Source organism: Oryctolagus cuniculus, chromosome 10 (genome assembly GCF_051225735.1).
Source record: "Oryctolagus cuniculus isolate XC-2025 breed Fujian yellow rabbit chromosome 10, ASM5122573v1, whole genome shotgun sequence".
In the NCBI taxonomy this organism is placed as follows: domain Eukaryota; kingdom Metazoa; phylum Chordata; class Mammalia; order Lagomorpha; family Leporidae; genus Oryctolagus; species Oryctolagus cuniculus.
In genome coordinates this window covers 102,042,744-102,061,311 of record NC_142876.1, presented here as the reverse complement: position 1 = coordinate 102,061,311, position 18,568 = coordinate 102,042,744, and the positions used below count along the sequence as shown (strand labels likewise).

The 18,568-nt window shown below is 51.8% G+C and overlaps 1 long non-coding RNA gene across 4 annotated transcripts; it reads left to right on the top strand.

The window, feature by feature from the left end:
* The first annotated feature begins 12,206 nt into the window (after positions 1 to 12,206).
* LOC149124373 (uncharacterized) lies at positions 12,207 to 18,206 on the top strand. 4 transcript variants are annotated; one of them, XR_016214853.1, is made up of 3 exons: positions 12,950 to 13,292; positions 13,690 to 13,936; positions 16,752 to 18,206. It is a non-coding gene; the product is annotated as an uncharacterized LOC149124373 (long non-coding RNA). The 4 variants fall into 4 exon arrangements; XR_016214852.1 differs by having other exon boundaries at positions 12,950 to 13,308; positions 13,686 to 13,936; XR_016214851.1 differs by having other exon boundaries at positions 12,951 to 13,292; positions 13,686 to 13,936.
* Positions 18,207 to 18,568: the final 362 nt, after the last annotated feature.

The following is an 18,568-nucleotide window of genomic DNA, read 5'->3' as shown; positions in this document are numbered from 1 at the left end:
AGCAGTCAGGACTCAAACCTGGAGGCTGGAGCTGCAGATGGTGGCTTAACCTGTTGCGCCACACGCCTGGCCTGACTGAGGTAATTTTTGTTCATAGAAAGCAAATGAACCTTATTGGATACAAAATGGCAGTTCTCTAGAGCCGGTGTACCAGAGAAAGGATTAATCAGCTGTGGACATTGGCTGTTCTCACCCCAAGCTCCTGTAACGCCACTGCCACTTGGAGGCTGGTGAGTCTGATTCTTGTTCGAGCCCACCACCCACAACACTCGGGTGTCACCAACTCCATCTGATGGTCACCTCTTCAAGTCTGGGAGGTGGGCAGTAGGGCGGTCAGCCTGCAGGCTCCCATGATGGTTCTTTGCTCCTCTACCTGGGACTGCCACAGCAGGACGTCAGAAATGTTCTCTGCTGAAATAGCCTCTCTGTGACTCCACACCTGTGGGATGGGGCGAGCAGGCCGCGGCACAACCACTGCGCCACAGCGCCGGCCCCATGTAGCTGGATCTTGGTAACGGTGCCCAATTCCTCTTCTGAAACGTGCTGGGACTTTTGTACATTCCTCCAACACCCCCACGTACTTTACTTACACTAGGCTGAACCCCGGTGTGTCCCTCAAAACCAAATAAGATCCTCTTAAGTTCCCCTCACAGCTTCCCTTTTGTCTTCCAATTAAACAGTGGAAAAAGTAGAAGCCAAGCAGCACGCAGAGTACTTGCCTGGAGCTCAGGTTAGAGGCATTTTTTGCATTGCTGCCTGACTGGTTTCCCATGTGAATGATAGACTCAAGGGGCTACTTGGTTTTTTTAAATTGTAAATAAATAAATAAATAACAAGGGCAGTGAAAAGAGAGTCAAAGAAAACTGGTGTTTGGTTAGTGCCTATCCTGACATGGGTGTGGTATCATTAATCTTTCTATATATCATATGTTAAATAAAGATACAATTCTGGGGCTGGCGCTGTGGTGTGGTGGTAAAGGTGCTGCCTGTACAGTGGAGGATGGCCCAAGTGCTTGGGCCCTGCACTCGCATGGGAGACCAGGAGGAAGCATCTGGCTCCTGGCTTCTGATTGGCACAGCACGCCGGCTATAGCAGCCATTTGAGGGGTGAACCAATGGAAGGAAGACCTTTCTCTCTGTCTCTCTCTCTCTCTAACTCTGCCTGTCAAAAAAAAAAAAAAAAAAAAAAAACAAAAACAAAACAAAAGGCCGGCGCCGCGGCTCACTAGGCTAATCCTCCGCCTAGCGGCGCCGGCACATCAGGTTCTAGTCCCGGTCGGGGCGCCGGATTCTGTCCCAGTTGCCCCTCTTCCAGGCCAGCTCTCTGCTGTGGCCAGGGAGTGCAGTGGAGGATGGCCCAGGTGCTTGGGCCCTGCACCCCATGGGAGACCAGGAGAAGCACCTGGCTCCTGGCTCCTGCCATCGGATCAGCGCGGTACGCCGGCTGCAGCGCGCCGGCCGTGGCGGCCATTGGAGGGTGAACCAACGGCAAAGGAAGACCTTTCTCTCTGTCTCTCTCTCTCACTGTCCACTCTGCCTGTCAAAAAAAAAAAAAAAAAAAAAAAAAAAAAGGTGCTGCCTGTAGTGCTGGAATCCCACATGGGTGCTGCTTCGAGTCTCAGCTGCTCCACTTCTTATCCAGCTCTCTGCTATGGCTTGGGAAAGCAGTAGAAGATGGCTCAAGTCCTTGGGCCTCTGCACCCACGTGGGAGACCCAGAGGAAGCTGCTGGCTTCATATTGGTCCAGCTATGGCCTTTGCGGCCATCTGGGAGTGAAAAATGGAATGGAAGACCTCTGTGTCTCTCTTGTCTCTGCCTCTCTGTAACTCTCCCTTTCAAAAAAAAGATTTATTAATTTGAAAGGCAGAGTTACAGGGAGTCAGAAACAGAGAGAGGTCTTCCATCTGCTGGTTCACTTTCCAGATGGCCGCAGCTGTGCCGATCTGAAGCCAGGAGCTCCTTCTGGGTCTCTTACACGGGTGCAAAGGCCCAAGGACCTGAGCCATCCTCTACTGCCTTCCCAGGCCATAGCAGAGAGCTGGAGGGGAAGTAGAGCAGCTGGGACTTGAAGTGGCACCCATTTGGGATTCCGGCACTGTAGGCAGCAACTTTATCCGCTATGCCACAGCGCTGGCCACTCAATTAATAAATATATAAATACTTTTAAAAAATACAATTCCATGTAATATATAAAACTGCTCCAGAAATTAAGTGTTTTATTTCAACAGTCCCATCATTTATAATATGTGTGAGATTTATCCATATCGTAGCATCTAACAGGGCTTGGTTGCAATGGCTGGACAAGAATGCATGCATGAATGAAAATGCTGCAGTTGGCTTATCCTTTGGTGGACAAGTGGGTTCTTTCTGCTTTTGGGCTCTGGTGCATGGTAGTGTTGGTAGAGTCAAGAGCAGAAAGTCAGAACCAGGTCCTTCTGGACCTCAGACAATGACTTTTTTTATTTATTTTATTTTATTTTATTTTATTTTTGGACAGGCAGAGTGGACAGTGAGAGACAGAGACAGAGAGAAAGGTCTTCCTTTGCCGTTGGTTCACCCTCTAATGGCCGCCCCTGCTGGTGCGCTGCGGCCGGTGCACCACGCTGATCTGAAGCCAGGAGCCCAGTGCTTCCTCCTGGTCTCCCATGTGGGTGCAGGGCCCAAGCACTTGGGCCATCCTCCACTGCACTCCCAGGCCACAGCAGAGAGCTGGACTGGAAGAGGGGCAACCGGGACAGAATCCAGCGCCGGGACTAGAACCTGGTGTGCCGGCGCCTTAGGTGGAGGATTAGCCTAGTGAGCCGCGGCGCCAGCCCAGACAATGACTTTGAAAGAGGCTCACACACACTGTAAGTGTAACTGTACAAGTTTATCACAGGAAAAGAAAGTACACTCCTTAAGGGAATAGGAGCGGCCAAGGGAGCAGAAGCTCAGAATGAGGCCAGGCCTTAGAGCCCTAGGCCTCTAAGACAAGGGCGGCTGTGCCTTTTATACGGGTGTTTGGCTGTTGTGCCAGGGGCTCTTAGAGTGGTTTTGAGGTCATCTGGCCCATACGCCATCTGGCAATTGTCATGTCTATATACAGCTTCTAAGTGAGGGTTTGCTAGGCTTGCCATGTCTTTTGTTCTCCTCAGCCTCCTCAAACAGCCCTTCTGTATCCTGCCTCAAGGTCAAGGACTGAGGGAGGCAGAGATTTGGAGAAGAGAAGAAACAGACGATGAAAAAGTTTTGGAATTTGCTTTTCTCAGCTTCCCGAGTTAGCCCTTCTCTGTCTGCTGCCTCAGTACTGCTGTGAACTGGGGTTTCCCATGGCTGCTGTGACAAGTGAACTCAAGCGCATGAAACTTTATTTTCTTCTGGTTCTGAAGGCCAAAAATTCAAATCAGCTTCACTCAGCCAAGACCATGCAGGTGCAGGGCCCAAGCACTTGGGCCATCCTCCACTGCCTTCCCGGGCCACAGCAGAGAGCTAGACTGGAAGAGGAGCAACCAGGACAGAACCGGTGCCCCTACCGGGACTACAACCCAGAGTACTGGCGCCGCAGGTGGAGGATTAGCCTAGTGAGCCACGGCGCCAGCTCAAGATTCTTAATTAATCACATCTGCCAGGATCCCTGGGTGCCGGGATATCTTGGTGCGGACAGGGGTGCAGATTTTAGGCCACCACAGTTTTTTCATTTTCATCCAGCTTAGAATAATTTCTTTCTTTTTTTTAAAAGGTTTATTTATTTATTCGAATGTCAGAGTTACACAGAGAGAGGAGAGGCAGAGAAAGAGAGCGCGAGAGAGAGAGGTCTTCCGATGGTTCACTTCTCAATTGGCCGCAACAGCTGGATCTGTGCTGATCTGAAGCCAGGAGGCAGGAGCTTCTTCCAGGTCTCCCATGTGGGTGCAGGGACCCAAGGACTTGGGCCATCATTTCATCTACTGCTTTCCCAGGACATAGCAGAGAGCTGGATTGGAAGTGGAGCAGCCAGGTCTTGAACCAGCGCCCACATGGGATGCCAGTGCTTCAGGCCAGGGCATTAACCTGCTGTGTCACAGCACTGGCCCCAGCTTAGAATAATTTCGCATTTCTTTCTTTATTTCTTCTTCAACCTATGCATTTTTTTTTTACTTTTTCTTTAACCTGTATTTTATTTCACTTTTTGATTTCTAGTTTAAATCCAATCAGATTGGAAAATACACTGTACCCATCCAGATAAAACACCTGAAGCAACTGTAGATGGGATATTATAGTAAGCCAGGCATTAGAAAGAGACCCGTTCTCAGTTCAGTCACAAAACAGCCCCTTCTTTCAGGTTTTGTTCTGTGAGATGTGGAATGCTCTCCATGGAATGCTCTCCTGAATCACCCATCCAGTCACCTGTCAGCTGCCCACCTCGCTATGCCCTTCCGTCAACAACTAACTCAAAATCGTCGACACCCTGAAGGAGCTGATGAAGATACAGAAATGTGAGGATTTAAACAATTACATCAGGAAACAAATATGTGTAAAGACAGAAATAAGAATTAAGAATTAAAAAACTATGAAAGGGGCCGGCACTGTGGCTTACTCAGTTAATCGTCCGCCTGTGGCGCCAGCATCCCATATGGGCGCCGGGTACTAGTCCTGGTTGCCCCTCTTCCAGTCCAGCTCTCTGCTGTGTCCTGGGAGTGCAGTGGAGGATGGCCCAGGTGCTTGGGCCCTGCACCCGCATGGGAGACCAGGAGGAAGCACCTGGCTCCTGGCTTTGGATCGGCGTAGCTCCAGCCGTAGCTACCATTTGCGGGGTGAACCAACGGAAAGAAGACCTTTCTCTCTGTCTCTCTCTCTCACCATCTGTAACTCTGCCTGTCAAGTAAATAAATAAAATCTAAAAAAAAAATCTATCAAAAGTGATCATTTGAATCTAAATCCTCCAATCTTCTCTTGTCACTTGTCAGTTATGAACTGAAGAAAAGAAATGACAGCCCCTTGTCTACAATTCATTTAAAGGATAAAGTGCAAAGTTAAATCTGGTCTTGTTAACCCCGGAATACTTCTACCTTACTTAGAAATACTTATGATTTTTTGGGGCCGGCGCTGTGGCTCACTTGGTTAATCCTCTGCCTAAAGCGCCGGCATCCCATATGGGCGCCGGGTTCTAGTCCCGGTTGCTCCTCTTCCAGTCCAGCTCTGTGCTGTGGCCCAGGAGGGCAGTGGAGGATGGCCCAAGTGCTTGGGTCCCTGCACCCGCATGGGAGACCAAGTAGAAGCACCTGGCTCCTGGCTTCGGATTGGCGCAGTGCCGGCCGTAGTGTAGCGGCCATTTGGGGAGTGAACCAACAGAAAGAGGACCTTTATCTCTCTCTCACTGTCTATAACTCTACCTGTCAAATAAATTTAAATTTTTTTTAAATTTATTTATTTATTTATTTTATTTTTTGACAGGCAGAGTGGACAGTGAGAGAGAGAGACAGAGAGAAAGGTCTTCCTTTGCCGTTGGTTCACCCTCCAATGGCCGCTGCGGCCAGCACATGGCGCTGATCGGATGGCAGGAGCCAGGTACTTCTCCTGGTCTCCCATGGGGTGCAGGGCCCAAGTACTTGGGCCATCCTCCACTGCACTCCCTGGCCACAGCAGAGAGCTGGCCTGGAAGAGGAGCAACCGGGACAGAATCCGGCGCCCCGACCGGGACTAGAACCCGGTGTGCCAGCGTCGCAAGGTGGAGGATTAGCCTAGTGAGCTGCGGCGCCGGCCCCAAATAAATTTAAAAAAAAAAGAAATACTTATGATTTTTATAGCAACGTTATTTAAATCTAAACACAATTTTAATAATTTTCAATTTAAATAAAGTTATCTGAATTTAAAAAAAAAGAAGTTTTGTTTTTTTGTAAAAGTAAGAGTGTCACTTGATTATGTGTTTTTATTAAAGTATTTCTTCCAGTAGAAAAAGTGTGGGGCCAGTGTTGTGGCCCAGCAAGTAGAAGCATCCCATATGGGTACTGGTTTGTATCTGGGCTACTCCATTTCTGATCTAATTCCCTGCTAATGCACCTGCGAAAGCAGTCAAGATGGACCAAGTCCTGATGCTCCTGGTCCCTGGCTTCAACCTGACTCAGCCCTGGCCTTCAAAAAAATAAAACAACAGAAGTGTTTAGTTCACATTAGAGGCTAGATAATGAATAATGAAAAATGAAAATAATATCTAAAAAAGTATTTTAAAAATCGATGGTAGGACCCAGGGTAACAGCACTCAAATAACAGAAAAGGAGCTGAAAAAAAAAACAAGCAATAAAAATTTTAGATATGGATATGAAACTGAAACACTGGAGACTAACAAAATCGGGATTCATCATCAAATGAAGGATTATGAAATGTTGAGGGCTAAAGTGATTGGCAGTAGATTATTTCAGAGAGAAAGCACAATTTGTGTAAAAGCCCAGCCCAGAAGAAGCTGGCATGAATTTATTGTTGTCCATATGGCCTCTGGACTTGGTTAAAGATTGAAGCAAGGGTCTCCCTAAAATCCATGTATACTGCTTTCCTCCAAAATTTGGCAGATTTCTTACACAAGTGGTGCAGAACTGGCCACTTTGATTTTGTTTTCTTTAGTTTCATTTATTTGAAAGGCAGAGTTACAAGAGAAAGGGAGAGACTTAGAAGATATCTCCCATCCTCTGGCTCACATCCTAAATGGCTTAAAGTTGGGGCTGGGTTAGGCTAAAGCATCTGGGTCTCCCATGTGGGTGGCAGGGGCTCAAGCACTTGGGCCATCATCTGCTTCTTTCCCAGGTGCTTTAGCAGGGAGCTGGATTGCGAGTGGAGCAGCCAGGACTTGAACTGGTGTCATATGGGATGCCCCAGGTTGTGGCTTACCCCACTGCACCACAATGCTGGCCTTGGGCCATTTTGATTGATTCTGATACAGCATTTTTTAGCTTTTATTTTTTTTTATTTTTTTTTATTATTATTATTTTTTTTGACAGGCAGAGTGGACAGTGAGAGAGAGAGAGAGACAGAAAGGTCTTCCTTTTGCCGTTGATTCACCCTCCAATGGCCGCCGCGGCTGGCGCGCTGCGGCCGGCGCACCGCGCTGATCCGATGGCAGGAGCCAGGAGCCAGGTGCTTTTCCTGGTCTCCCATGGGGTGCAGGGCCCAAGCACTTGGGCCATCCTCCACTGCACTCCCTGGCCACAGCAGAGGGCTGGCCTGGAAGAGGGGCAACCGGGACAGAATCCGGTGCCCCAACCGGGACTAGAACCCGGTGTGCCGGCGCCGCTAGGCGGAGGATTAGCCTAGTGAGCCGCGGCGCCGGCCTACAGCATTTTTTATGTTTGATGACAAGGCCACACTTGGAGTGTGTGATGGGATTAGGATGATCAAGAAAAGGCTGAATGTGAGGGCCAAATGCTCAGCCTTCTGGCTCCGTGGAAACAATGGCAGTAGCTCTGACACTCTCTGCCAGGGCTCAGTCTGCCTTCTTCTCTAAGAATTGCACAGCCAGTGGTTTCATGGCATTCAGCTCGGTGATAGAGTCGACTCCATGGTGGCCAATGCCTTCTCAGGACACCAGCACTTTGCTGAATGAAGAGGATTCAGATGGGGTTGTAGGCCTGTTCACAGTGCCCACCTGAATCACATTCTCATTAAAAAAAAAAAAAAATACATTCAGGTACATGTGGCCAGAGTCCATGTGAGGTTACTTTAGTGGTCTCATCACATTGTTCACATATCTGGAGGAGTGTGTGTTATTTATTTAGCAGATAAAAATGAGATTATGGATTTTTTAAAAGCTTTTTTTTTTTTTTTTTAATTTGAGAGGTAGAGTTGCAGACAGAGAAAGAGGGAAAGATGGTAAGAAAGGTCTTTCATCCGCTGGTTCACTCCCCAAATGGCCGCAACAGCCAGAGCTGAGCCAATCTGAAGCCAGGAGCCAGGAGCTTTTTCCAGGTCTCCCACGCAGGTGCAGGTGCCCAAGCACCCGGGCCATCTTCTGTTTTCACAGATCATAGCAGAGAGCTGGATCAGAAGAGGAGCAGCTAGGACTAGAACCGTTGCCCATATGGGATGCTGGGGCCGCAGGCTTAGCCCACCGTGCAACAGTGCCAGCCTCAAGAGTATGGATTTTTATCAGAGAGAAGAGGTAGACAAGTTCAGAAGACAAAGGCAGCTCCAAGGCCAACGGAGGGGAGGACTGTGACCAGGGCTTCATGCAGTTCCAGGAAATGGCTCTTCCCCTCGCTGGTGAGTTTGGCCGTGTCTTCCTCAACATTGCGTCTTCCCTGATGTGCGCTAACCCTCATCTGACCGACTGTGCTGCCAGGCCAGTGTGTGTGTGAGGGTACAGTCAGTGTGTGTGCGTGAGGAGCAGTTAGGCCTGGGGTATAACGTCAGCGGTCTCGGTTCCCATCTCCTTTGAGAGCTGTGGTTATCATCTGCAGTAGGAATGAAGTGCTGTAGGGGACGTCCTGCAAGTTCCATAAAGAAGACTTAGCTAAGGTATTAATTATCATAAACAATTATCATCAATTACTAGTGCTTAATGGAAATGGCCAGAGACTGCGGGAAGTAACTAGAAATGAAACCTTCCAGCAATTTCCAGAGTGATGGGAAGCAGATCTCCTCAGATGCAGGAAATGAATGGAGAGAATCTAATTCCACTTTCCAGATGGAATTATGGTTGCATGGAGGGATGTTTCCCTTGCGAACCTTAGATACCAGGCATTTATGATACAAACAGTGAAATAGAAACTCAGGGGGAAAAATTAGCGTGTAATGGAGCTGTCAAGGAGATAGAAGTCAATAAGGGTAGGGACCTTTTTTTTTTCCCACCAATGCCATTTTCTTTAGAAAAAGTATTTACTTGAGAGACAGAGAAAGCTCCCGTCCCCTGGTTGACTCCTGACATGCCTGCAACGACTGGCACGGAGCCAGCCAAAGCTGGGAGCTGGGAACTCAATCCAGGCCCCTGTGTAGGTGGCAGGAACCCAGCTACCTGAGGCATCACCTGCTGCCTCCCAGGGTCTGCGTTAGCAGGAAGCCAGAGTCAGAGCGGGACATTGAACCCGGGAACGCTGACAGGGAAGGCAGGTGTCTTAGCAACCAGGCCAAACACCCGGCCCTCAGCGTCTTTTACACAGCCACTTCCCTTGTAACTAAGTCCTGTCCTCAGTCTTCCTTCTCCCACAGGAGGTGAGGGTCTGTTTAGATGCTGGTATGAAGGAACTCTGGCTTTCACTGTTTGCCTATGTCCTCAGATCATGGTTGCCAAACACCCAACTCCAGAATGTTTTCAATCCTTCTTGCCCCATATATCTCAATTACTAGAACTAAAGCATAAATTAGTGTTTCCCGTTCTGTCCCCAATGTGTCAGGTCTCTTTCCAGTATGACCAGCATGGCACTTATCACCAGCAAAACAGTCCTCATAATCTTGCCTGTTGATCCCTTACTATTCCAGTGATTGCTGGTAGATTATTTACCTGATTGACAGTTGACCACTTACTATAGATTTGGTTTCCTCAAAGAAAACCCTGAGACAAAGACTTAAATGACATACTTTATTTGGAAGGTGATATCATGCAAGAAAAAGTGAAGTGGGGAGATGAGACAAGGAGGGTACCAAAACCATCCAAGGCAGCATTTGCAAGCAGGTTTCTACTGACTCCCACTGTGGGAAGTCTCTCTAAGAAATGGTGCGGAGCAAACTCAGAATCCTCTTACCTGAGTGTGAAGGCTACATTTACCCATCAACTCCCATGCCCCGTCGTGGGACTTTTATTCCCACAGCCTTGGTACCCGTCTGTGTTTGGCCAATGTATAAGGCTTAGGAAGAGAAGGTGCCCAGACCTGGGGTATACACAAATGACAGCCTGCTATGCAGCTTCCTGGCCTTACAGCCGCAGGTGAACTGCAAGCGAACAAAGGGAGAGTAAAGGCAACATCACTGTCTCTGATGTATAACTCAGTGCAATCTAGCGTACGAACCAGGGATTCTATTTCCAAAAGCGAGTGGGCCCTTCTCACGGTGCTCACTCCTGCAAACCTGTCATGGAACTCTGACTTCCTGTCCTTATCCAGGGTCTGTCTGTGGAGAGCCACACTGCCAGGATCACAGTCCCAGGGACCTCACCAGCTGGGAGTGGCACGAGATGCGACTGGACATGAGGTGCCTTGGTGATGGGGTGCACTGTGGGAAGGGGTCAGAGACCAGTGGAAGAGCAGAGCATTTGCTCGCTTGCCCAGAATTGTGCAAAGTGACTGCATAAGGTCCTCTTTGCCCAGCTCAGGACACCAGCACCTCTGGGACTCAGTGCCATGCAGGGAGACCCAGGGCCTCGAAGGAGAGGACTGTTGTCCGTGACCTTCAGATCGGGGTATGGAGTAACTCAGACCCAAGTCAGGGTGAAGGGCTGCCCTGAGCGTTTTCCTCCGGCCCACCCAGGACTCAGTCTGCTCCTTATTTTTGGGACCTGAGAGGGAATTGTAGACAGTGTACTGACTCTGAGGGCTCCTCCCTGCCCCTTCCCCTTTGTAGATCACCCCACTGGCTTTCCCCAGAGCAGCCATCCCAGTGCTAATATCAAGGCTCCCAATCCTCAAGGCCAGAAGAAATTCCTATCTATGATGGGAGAGCAGGAGTTGGAGGAGCACAGATTGGGGGGTGAGTTCCAGTGCCAGAGGAACTGGTGCCTGGGTCTCTCGGCAGCTGCTGGAGCCACCGTCTGCTGCCATGTCTCTTGGCCACGGTAATGGTCAGTGGCTAATGAGGCCTGGGACTCCCTGCTGAGCCCACAGATGCAAGATGCTCCTGGGTCTTTAGCGACTTTCCCCATGACAAAACAGCCTGCATGCTCAGGCTGCAGAAGCAGGCACAGAGGGACTCCTGGGGAGTGGGGGTTGGCCAGCACCTCGGTGGCCCAGGCCCCATTCTGAGTGTTGGAGGCCACTGGGAGACCTGAGGTGGGCTCTGCTCTGCTGCTTGCTACCCATGGCCAAGAGCTTGCAGAGTTCTGGGGCTGAGCCCCGGGCACTTCAGTGCGATGTCATTTGCTCATCCTCCCGATCAGGCACAAGTAGATGGTGAACTGCCCCCACCCCACCACAGCCCTCAGCTCTCTGCTCCCTCACTGTACCTGCATAGGAAAACCTGATCTACAGGCAGCTTAGAAAACTTTATGTAGCATCTGTGTGTGCAAGTGCATGGAATGGGTCTTCAAAAAGTTCATGGAATATGCATATTCACTGTGTTCATTTGAGGGGCAAAGAAACATGCTCACACAGCCCACAATGGCTGAGGCTAAGCCAGGCCAGATTTTGAAGTCAGGAGGGCATTCCATATCTTCCAAATGGTGTTAGCAATCAACTTGAGGCATCACCACTGCCTTCCATGGTCTCCATGAGCAGGAAGCTGGAGTCAGGAACCAGAGCCAGGAACCAAACTCAGATACTCTTATTCAGACAGCTTAACTCCTACACTAAATTATGCTCCTCATGTTATTTTTGAGGTTTATTTATTTGAAAGGCAGAGTTAGAGGAGGAGGGGGAGGGAGAATATCTTCGATCTACTGGTTCACTCCACAAATGGCCACAACAGGGGCTGCGTCAGGCCAAAGCCAGAAACCAGGAGCTTCTTCCAGGTCTCCCACGTGGGTAGCAGGGGCCCAGGGACTTGGGTCATCAGCTGCTGCTTTCCTTGGTGCGTTAGCAGGGAGCTGGATTGGAAGTGGATCCACCGGGTCCCCACTCTGTGCCCATATGGGGTGCTGGCATCACAGGCACAGGCTTAACCTGATATGCCACAATGCCGGCTCCCCAATATTTAAATTCTAGTTTTTCCTGAAGTCTACAGGGTCTTCTTGCACACACTGTGTAGTGTTTTTCTTTTGGACAAGGCAGTGATTTTGTTTCTTTTTCCTTTCTTCATTCCTTTCCCTTTTTTAAAAAAAGGCAGTATACACTTATTTATATGCCACATGCTCACCCACTTAATGTGTATGAATCAATAGTTTTTAGTATGCCAGTGGAGTTCTATATCCATTGCCAAAATCCAGTTTGTGAACATTTCATCCTATGCCCTCCAGTAAAGCCTTGTCCTCGTGAACCCCTCCCATCCCCCTCCCATCTGTCAGCCCTAGGCCAGCCCTCTGCTTTCTCTCTGTGCATTTGGTGGTTGTGTGTGTGTGTGTGTGTGTGTGTGTGTATAACCTCAGCTCCCACGCTCTTGAGCAAACTGGCTGCTCAGTGTGGCTCCTCTCCCTCCATAGGCACCGTATCAGGCTCCCCGTGGTCCATGGCCTTAGTGCTGCCTGCCCTCTGGGGCTGTGTACTGGGGACCAACCTGCGCCCCATGTTTCCACTCCTCTGGGCCTTTGCACCTGTTCGTCCCTGTGCCTGGCAAAGCCCAACCACTGGCTTTTGTCACCTCCTCCGAGGAGCCTACCCTGTCACCTCCAGCCAGTCACCTCTGCGGGTTGCCCCTGCGGCCCAGCCCTGTGGGGTGCCGTGGTCTTTGGCGTCAGGGCAGCAGCCAGGGCTCTGAGCGTGGGTGGCTGGCAGACAAGCCCTGTCTTTGGAGTCAGCAGTCTGGGTTTCCAGCCAGGGCTGCTCCCCAAGAGACGAGGGATCCGAGTCCCACGGCTTCACCCCTCTGAGCCCGTCTCATCTTTGAGTTGGGCCTCACGACGTCCGCACAGAACTCTGACGCTCCTTTAAGCTAAAGGCTGAGGGGGACCCGAGCTTGCCGAGCCCAGCACCTCCTTTGCTTTATTAAGGGAGGGAGGTGGGGCTTACAGAGGGAGGGAGCGGCCAGGAACCGTCGTCCTCCTTACAACAGGTGAGGGGTGCGCTAAGTTCGGGGTAGAAAGTCCTTAAGGAATGAATGAATGAGTGAACGAATTTAACCGGCTCCCGACTCTGGAGACTCCAACTTGACCTCGTCCCTCTTCAGCACAGCGGACACAGGAAGTCCCGCCCCCGGCCGCCGCAGCCCCGCCCCGGCCGCCGCAGCCCCGCCCATCGCCTAACCGTTGCGTGGCCGCCACGCGGCCGTTGCCTCCCTGGGTCGCCGCCGGCTGAGGCGGGCGGTGGCGCCGTGGTCCGAGCCCCCTGCCGTCGGGCACGGCCGCTCGCAGGGGCTGCAGGCGCCTGGGGAACCGACCTGCAGCTGGGCCGCCCTGGCCGGTCAGCCCTTCTGGCCCTACCGGGCCTCCAGCTCGGCCTGGCTTCTCAGCGCCAGCCGGGTTCCGCCGCCTCTGACCGAGAGCCCAACACCCAGTGTCCACCCACGTCTTGCCTCGGGTCTCGCTCGTGCCTTGCCTTTCCCCAGACGGTGAAGACCCGTGGAGGTGGCGCTGGCCGCTCGCGCACCCCTGAGCCGTACCCGGCCGGGCATGGTCCCCCCACCCCTCCCCCTGCTGTGCTGCCCGGAACCGCGCTCACCTGAGGCAGGCACCCCAGGAAGGTGGACAGACTGACCCTGGGCTTGTGAAAGGAGGAGCAGCTGGGCTTGAGGGGGAGAAACGGGGGCCGCTCCGTAGGCTGACCCCTGCAGCCACCGCTCTCTCTGCCTCCTCCTCCTTTGGGTCCCTGAATCCACGAGCACCTACAGTGTGCCAGGCAGGGATCCATCCCGGGCATGGACAGGAGGGAGGAGGGTGGGCGTGCTGGGAGAGGCAGGGCCCCTCCTGGGAGCAGAGGGGTGACGGCCTTTGATTTCTCTCAGCCAGGAGGGCCAGCAGGTGGGCGCCCCGCAGCAGGTCCCTGCTCACTGGGACAGGGAGGCCGAGGACCAGGCAGGCACAGAGCCCATCGCCTCCATCCCAGCGCTCAGCAGTGCGACCTGACGGCCCGAGCCAGGACCCAGGAGTTGGCGGGAGCACCAGGGCAGCAGGAGTCCTCAGCAGAGCCTGCCCACACCTGCAGCTCCAGTGCCTGGCGTCTCCTGAGAGCCTCCCTGGCCTGCACAGGATCTGGGTAGGTGCCAGAGCCGAGCTCCAGCACCCTCTGCGAAACAGGGCCACACACGTGACTTCTGGGGACTAGGCCTGGTGTGGCTCCCCCGACGCGGGCTGTTCCACGCCGGCCGGGAGCTGAGGTCAGGAAAGGAGCAGCCAGTGTAGGGGCAGGTGTGGGGCCGCCCACTAGCACCCTTCAGGGCCCCTACCTGCTTGCCGTCCATTTTGGCCAAAACCAGTCACGCGGTTGAAAATTCAACACAGGGAAGTTTCCCTCTGGCTTTGTTTCTGCTTCGCCTGTCCCACCCTGACGATTGATTTGAGCTTTTCCTTGTAGGTCTGTTTCTTCAGATACTGTGGAGGCTCCTGGTTAGGTTTCTACAGGGCCTCGTTTGGAATGGCTCCGTCTTCTTGGTGGCACAAATGTTGTCAGTGTGTGGTGACCTCCTCTAGCCATGATGCTGTTGCTTGTCTTGTTCCTCTTGATTGCAAGCAAAACAGCCTCGAAAAAGACATCTGGCCAAGGCCAATGAGAGCTCACTTGACCTCCTTTAACCCTCATTGCTCTTGCAGCCAAGCCGAAGCCAGGAGCCAGGGGTTTCTTTCAGGTCTCCCACATGGGTGCAGGGCACTTGGGCCATCTTCTACTGCTTTCTCAGGCCATAGCAAAGAGCTGGATAGGAAGAAGAGCAGCTGGGACTCGAACCGGTGCCCATATGGGATTCTGGCGCCACAGGCAGAGGCTTAGCCCACCATGCTGTAGCACCAGCCCCATGACCACCTATTTTAACATCTTGCATTGGTTTGGTACATTTGTTACCATTAATGAGCCACTATGGTTATATATAGCATTGTTAACTAAAACGCATGGTTACGTAGCATAGCCTGGTCTCGAGGTGCTGGTGGCTATGGGAGTGCTGGGCTCCATGAGTCACAGGAGCACAGATTTAGACAAAAATCTATTTTTTTAAACAATGTTTGACATAGATGATTGTTAGTGAGATTCAGTTTTTTTTTTTTTTTAAGATTTATTTAATTTAATTGAAAGAGTTACACAGAGAGAGAAGGAGAGGTAGAGAGAGAGAGGTCTTCCATCCAGTGATTAACTCCCCAATTGGCCTCAACAGCCAGAGTTGCACCAATCCAAAGCCAGGAGCCAGGAGTTTCTTCCGGGTTTCCCATGTAGATGCAGGAGCCCAAGGACTTGGGCCATCTTCTAATGCCTTTCTAGGCCATAGCAGAGAGCTGGATCAGAAGTGGAACAGCTGGGTCTCAAACCGGGGCCCATATGGGATGCCGGCTTTGCAGGCGGCTTTACCCGCTACGCCACAGTGCCAGCCCCCGACGAAATCTATTTTTAAGAAGCCTGTCTGCAGCCAGCGCTGCTGCTCAATAGACTGATTCTCTGCCTGCAGCGCCGGCACCCCGGGTTCTAGTCCCAGTAGGGGCACCGATTCTGTCCTGGTTGCTCCTCTTCCAGTCCAGCTGTCTGCTGTGGCCTGGGAGTGCAGTGGAGGATGGCCCAAGTGCTTGGGCCCTGCACCCCCATGGGAGACCAGGAGAAGCACCTGGCTCCTGGCTCCTGCCATCGGATCGGCGCGGTGCACCAGTCGCAGCGCGCCGGCCGCGCCGGCCATTGGAGGGTGAACCAATGGCAAAGGAAGACCTTTCTCTCTGTCTCTCTCTCTCACTGTCCACTCTGCCTGTCAAAAAAAAAAAAAAAAAAAAAAAAAAGAGAGGAAGAAGAAGCAGCAGAGCAGCAGCAGCAGCTTGTCTGCGAGTATACTTCTATTGCAACCATGTTGTCTTTATCCAGCCATCAGTTGGGGGACATCTAGGTTGACTCCAAGTCCTTGCTGTTGTGAATTGGGCTGCAGTGAAGGTGGGAGTGCGGGTTTCTCTTTGGATATAATCCCAGAGGTGGGATAGCCGGTCGTGTGGTACATCTTGGTTAAATGTTTTTTTGAGGAATCCCTATACTGTTTTCCATAACGGTTATACTAATTTGCATTCTCACCTAGTGTTTCAGGCTTCCTATTTCTACATATCCTCATGGGTATTTGTTCTCTTTTGATTTTTGGAAAATAGGTTTTCTTTTCTTCTTCTTCTTCTTCTTTTTTTTTTTTTTAGAGTTATTTATTGATTTGAAAGAGAGAGAGAGACAGAGACCTTCCATCCACTGGTTCACTCCCCATGTGGCTGTAACAGCCGGGGCTGAGCTAGACAGAAGTCAGGAGCTTCATCCCTATGTCTCCCAGGTTGGTAGCAGGGCCCCAAGCACTTGGGCCATCTTTCACTGCTTTTCCTAGGCCTTTAGTGGGGAGCTGGATTGGAAGAGGAGCAGCCAGGACACAAACTGGTGACCATAAGGTGTGCCAGCATCCCAGGCAGCTTCTTTACCCATGATAGCACAATGCTGGCCCCTAATAGGCTGTTTTTGTTTGTTTGTTTGTTTTTTAAAAGATTTATTTTTTTGAAAGAGAGAGAGGAAGAGACAGAGGTAGCTTCCATCTGCTGGTTCACTTCCCAGATCACTGCAACAGCCAGGGCTAGGCCAGGCTGCAGGAATCAGGAGCTTCAGCCAGGTCTCCCATTTGGGTGGTAGGGGCACAAAAACTAGGCTGTCTGCTGCTGCTTTCCCAGGTCATTAGTATGAAATTGGATTGGAAATGGAGCAGCCAGGACATGAACTGGTGTACGTATGGATGCTAGTGTCCCCGGCGGTGACTTTACCCACTGTGCCCCAACGTTGGCCCCTAATATTGAATTTTTTTAGTTTAATGCATTTTTATTTAAAGCAATTCTTTATAAGAGATTTTGATGTTTGATGACAGCAGTCACAGTGAGGAGGAGCTACTCAATGGATACCAGGTTCTCAGGACCATTGGCCTGGTGGAGCTAGCCACCATCTGGAAAGCGGAGCCCAGGTGTCTGTGAAAATCATTACCAGAGACGACTCCCCGAGCACCCAGCAAGTGTGGGTGAAAGTGGATACCATAAGGCTGTTGTGGATAAAGCACACAGCAAATATATGCCAGCTCGGGGATCTTGAACAGCACGTGGCGGAGCGTGGCCGCCTGTGGAGGACAGGCGTGTCCGTCCAGTGTTCAGTCCGACATTACCAGCAGTGCGCTAAGTGCATAAGAGACTTAAAACTAGAAAATCTCATTTTGGATGCTGGGCTGAATATTAACTAACAGGCTCAGACCTGAGCTGCGGACTGACTGAGGGACAACAGTTAGACATCTTGCAGGACGCTGCCGTCCTGGGTGAGGAACTGTGAGACTGAGGCGAAAAGCTCGTTGCCCTTTGTTGGGAAGAACTGGGTGCAGCTGGAGGACAACGTCCTGCCTGGCTATGACCAGGTTCCATCTTATATGAGTCTAGAGCTTGAGCACCTGTTGGATTGCTGACCTGTGACCCTGGGGAGAGCCCACGGAGGCAGACATGGGCCACCAGCGGCTCAGCATGGGACAGAGAGGACCCAGAGAAGGAATAGGAACAGGAAACACACGAATGCCTGGGGGGCCTGGGCTTGCAGCTGGGCCTCTGGAACAGGACAGCCGCTTCTCCCCCAGGCCATGCTGGGAGATCCCAGCCAAGGGCTCCACTGGACCAGAAGGAGAAATAACAGTCGTGGAGCCTCCAGGTCCTGCCCAGGTCCTGAAGCTCAAAACTATCTGGTGGGCCTGGGCTTCGAGATGGGCCATAAGGAAGACTCTCTGGTCCCCTGTCCTGAGCTGGTGCCCAGTGCTGCAGAAGGGCCACACTGGGGCGGGCTCAGGCCGCTCCCTCCCCTCAAAGCCGTCCTGATGCCCGGTGCCTCCCTGATTGCTGGGACCACAGGGGCAGTGCCCGTGAGTGCGCCTTCCTGTCTGCCAACCACTGCTGCATGTGTGTAGGGGGGTGCCCAGGACAGATGGCCCCCAACCTGGCGTGATGAGGAGGCCCACTCCCAGCCCAGCCCCCAGCAAAGGCCCTGTGGCCTCCCTCTCCACCAAAAAAGCTGCTTCTAGAGAGGCAGCAAGGGGAAGCTAGGACCTCAGCTACTCCCACTGACATGAACCAGGGTTGCCAGGGGTTCTGCAGAAGGACAGTAAACTTCCTGTGTGGGTGTGCTGTGTCCTGCCCAGGAGGCAGGCCCTGGAGTCTGGAGAAGGTGGCTCCCCTGTAGCCTCATGCCAGGGAAATGCACAAGAGGAGGGGCCCTTGCACTGAGCCCTGAATTGTACTGCATTTTATTTAGCCTTCTGTTCACCATTCTCATGAACAAAAGTCGTGATTGTCTACACGGATGGGGCCAGTGTGATGTTTGGATCCTTGGCTGCTTAGACTGCATGTGGATTGCTGCAGAAAGACCAGTGCTACCCGAGGTCACTTCTGTGGGGATTACCTCAACAGAGAAGAGGACTGTTCCCAGGGTGGGGGAGGGGAATGGGCAGGAGCGGCTCACACCCTGCAGGGTTGCAGATGCAGAGGAGGGGTGGGCACTGAGCTCCTAGTCTAGAGTGATGTCTTTCAGAGGAGCTGCGACAGTCCATGCCCCATATCTCCCTGCATTGTCAGTGGAGAACAAGGAGACCCTGAGGGCCACGAGCCTAACAACATGGTGTGCGGGATCGGCCAGGTGTGGCCTCAGACAGCTGCAGGC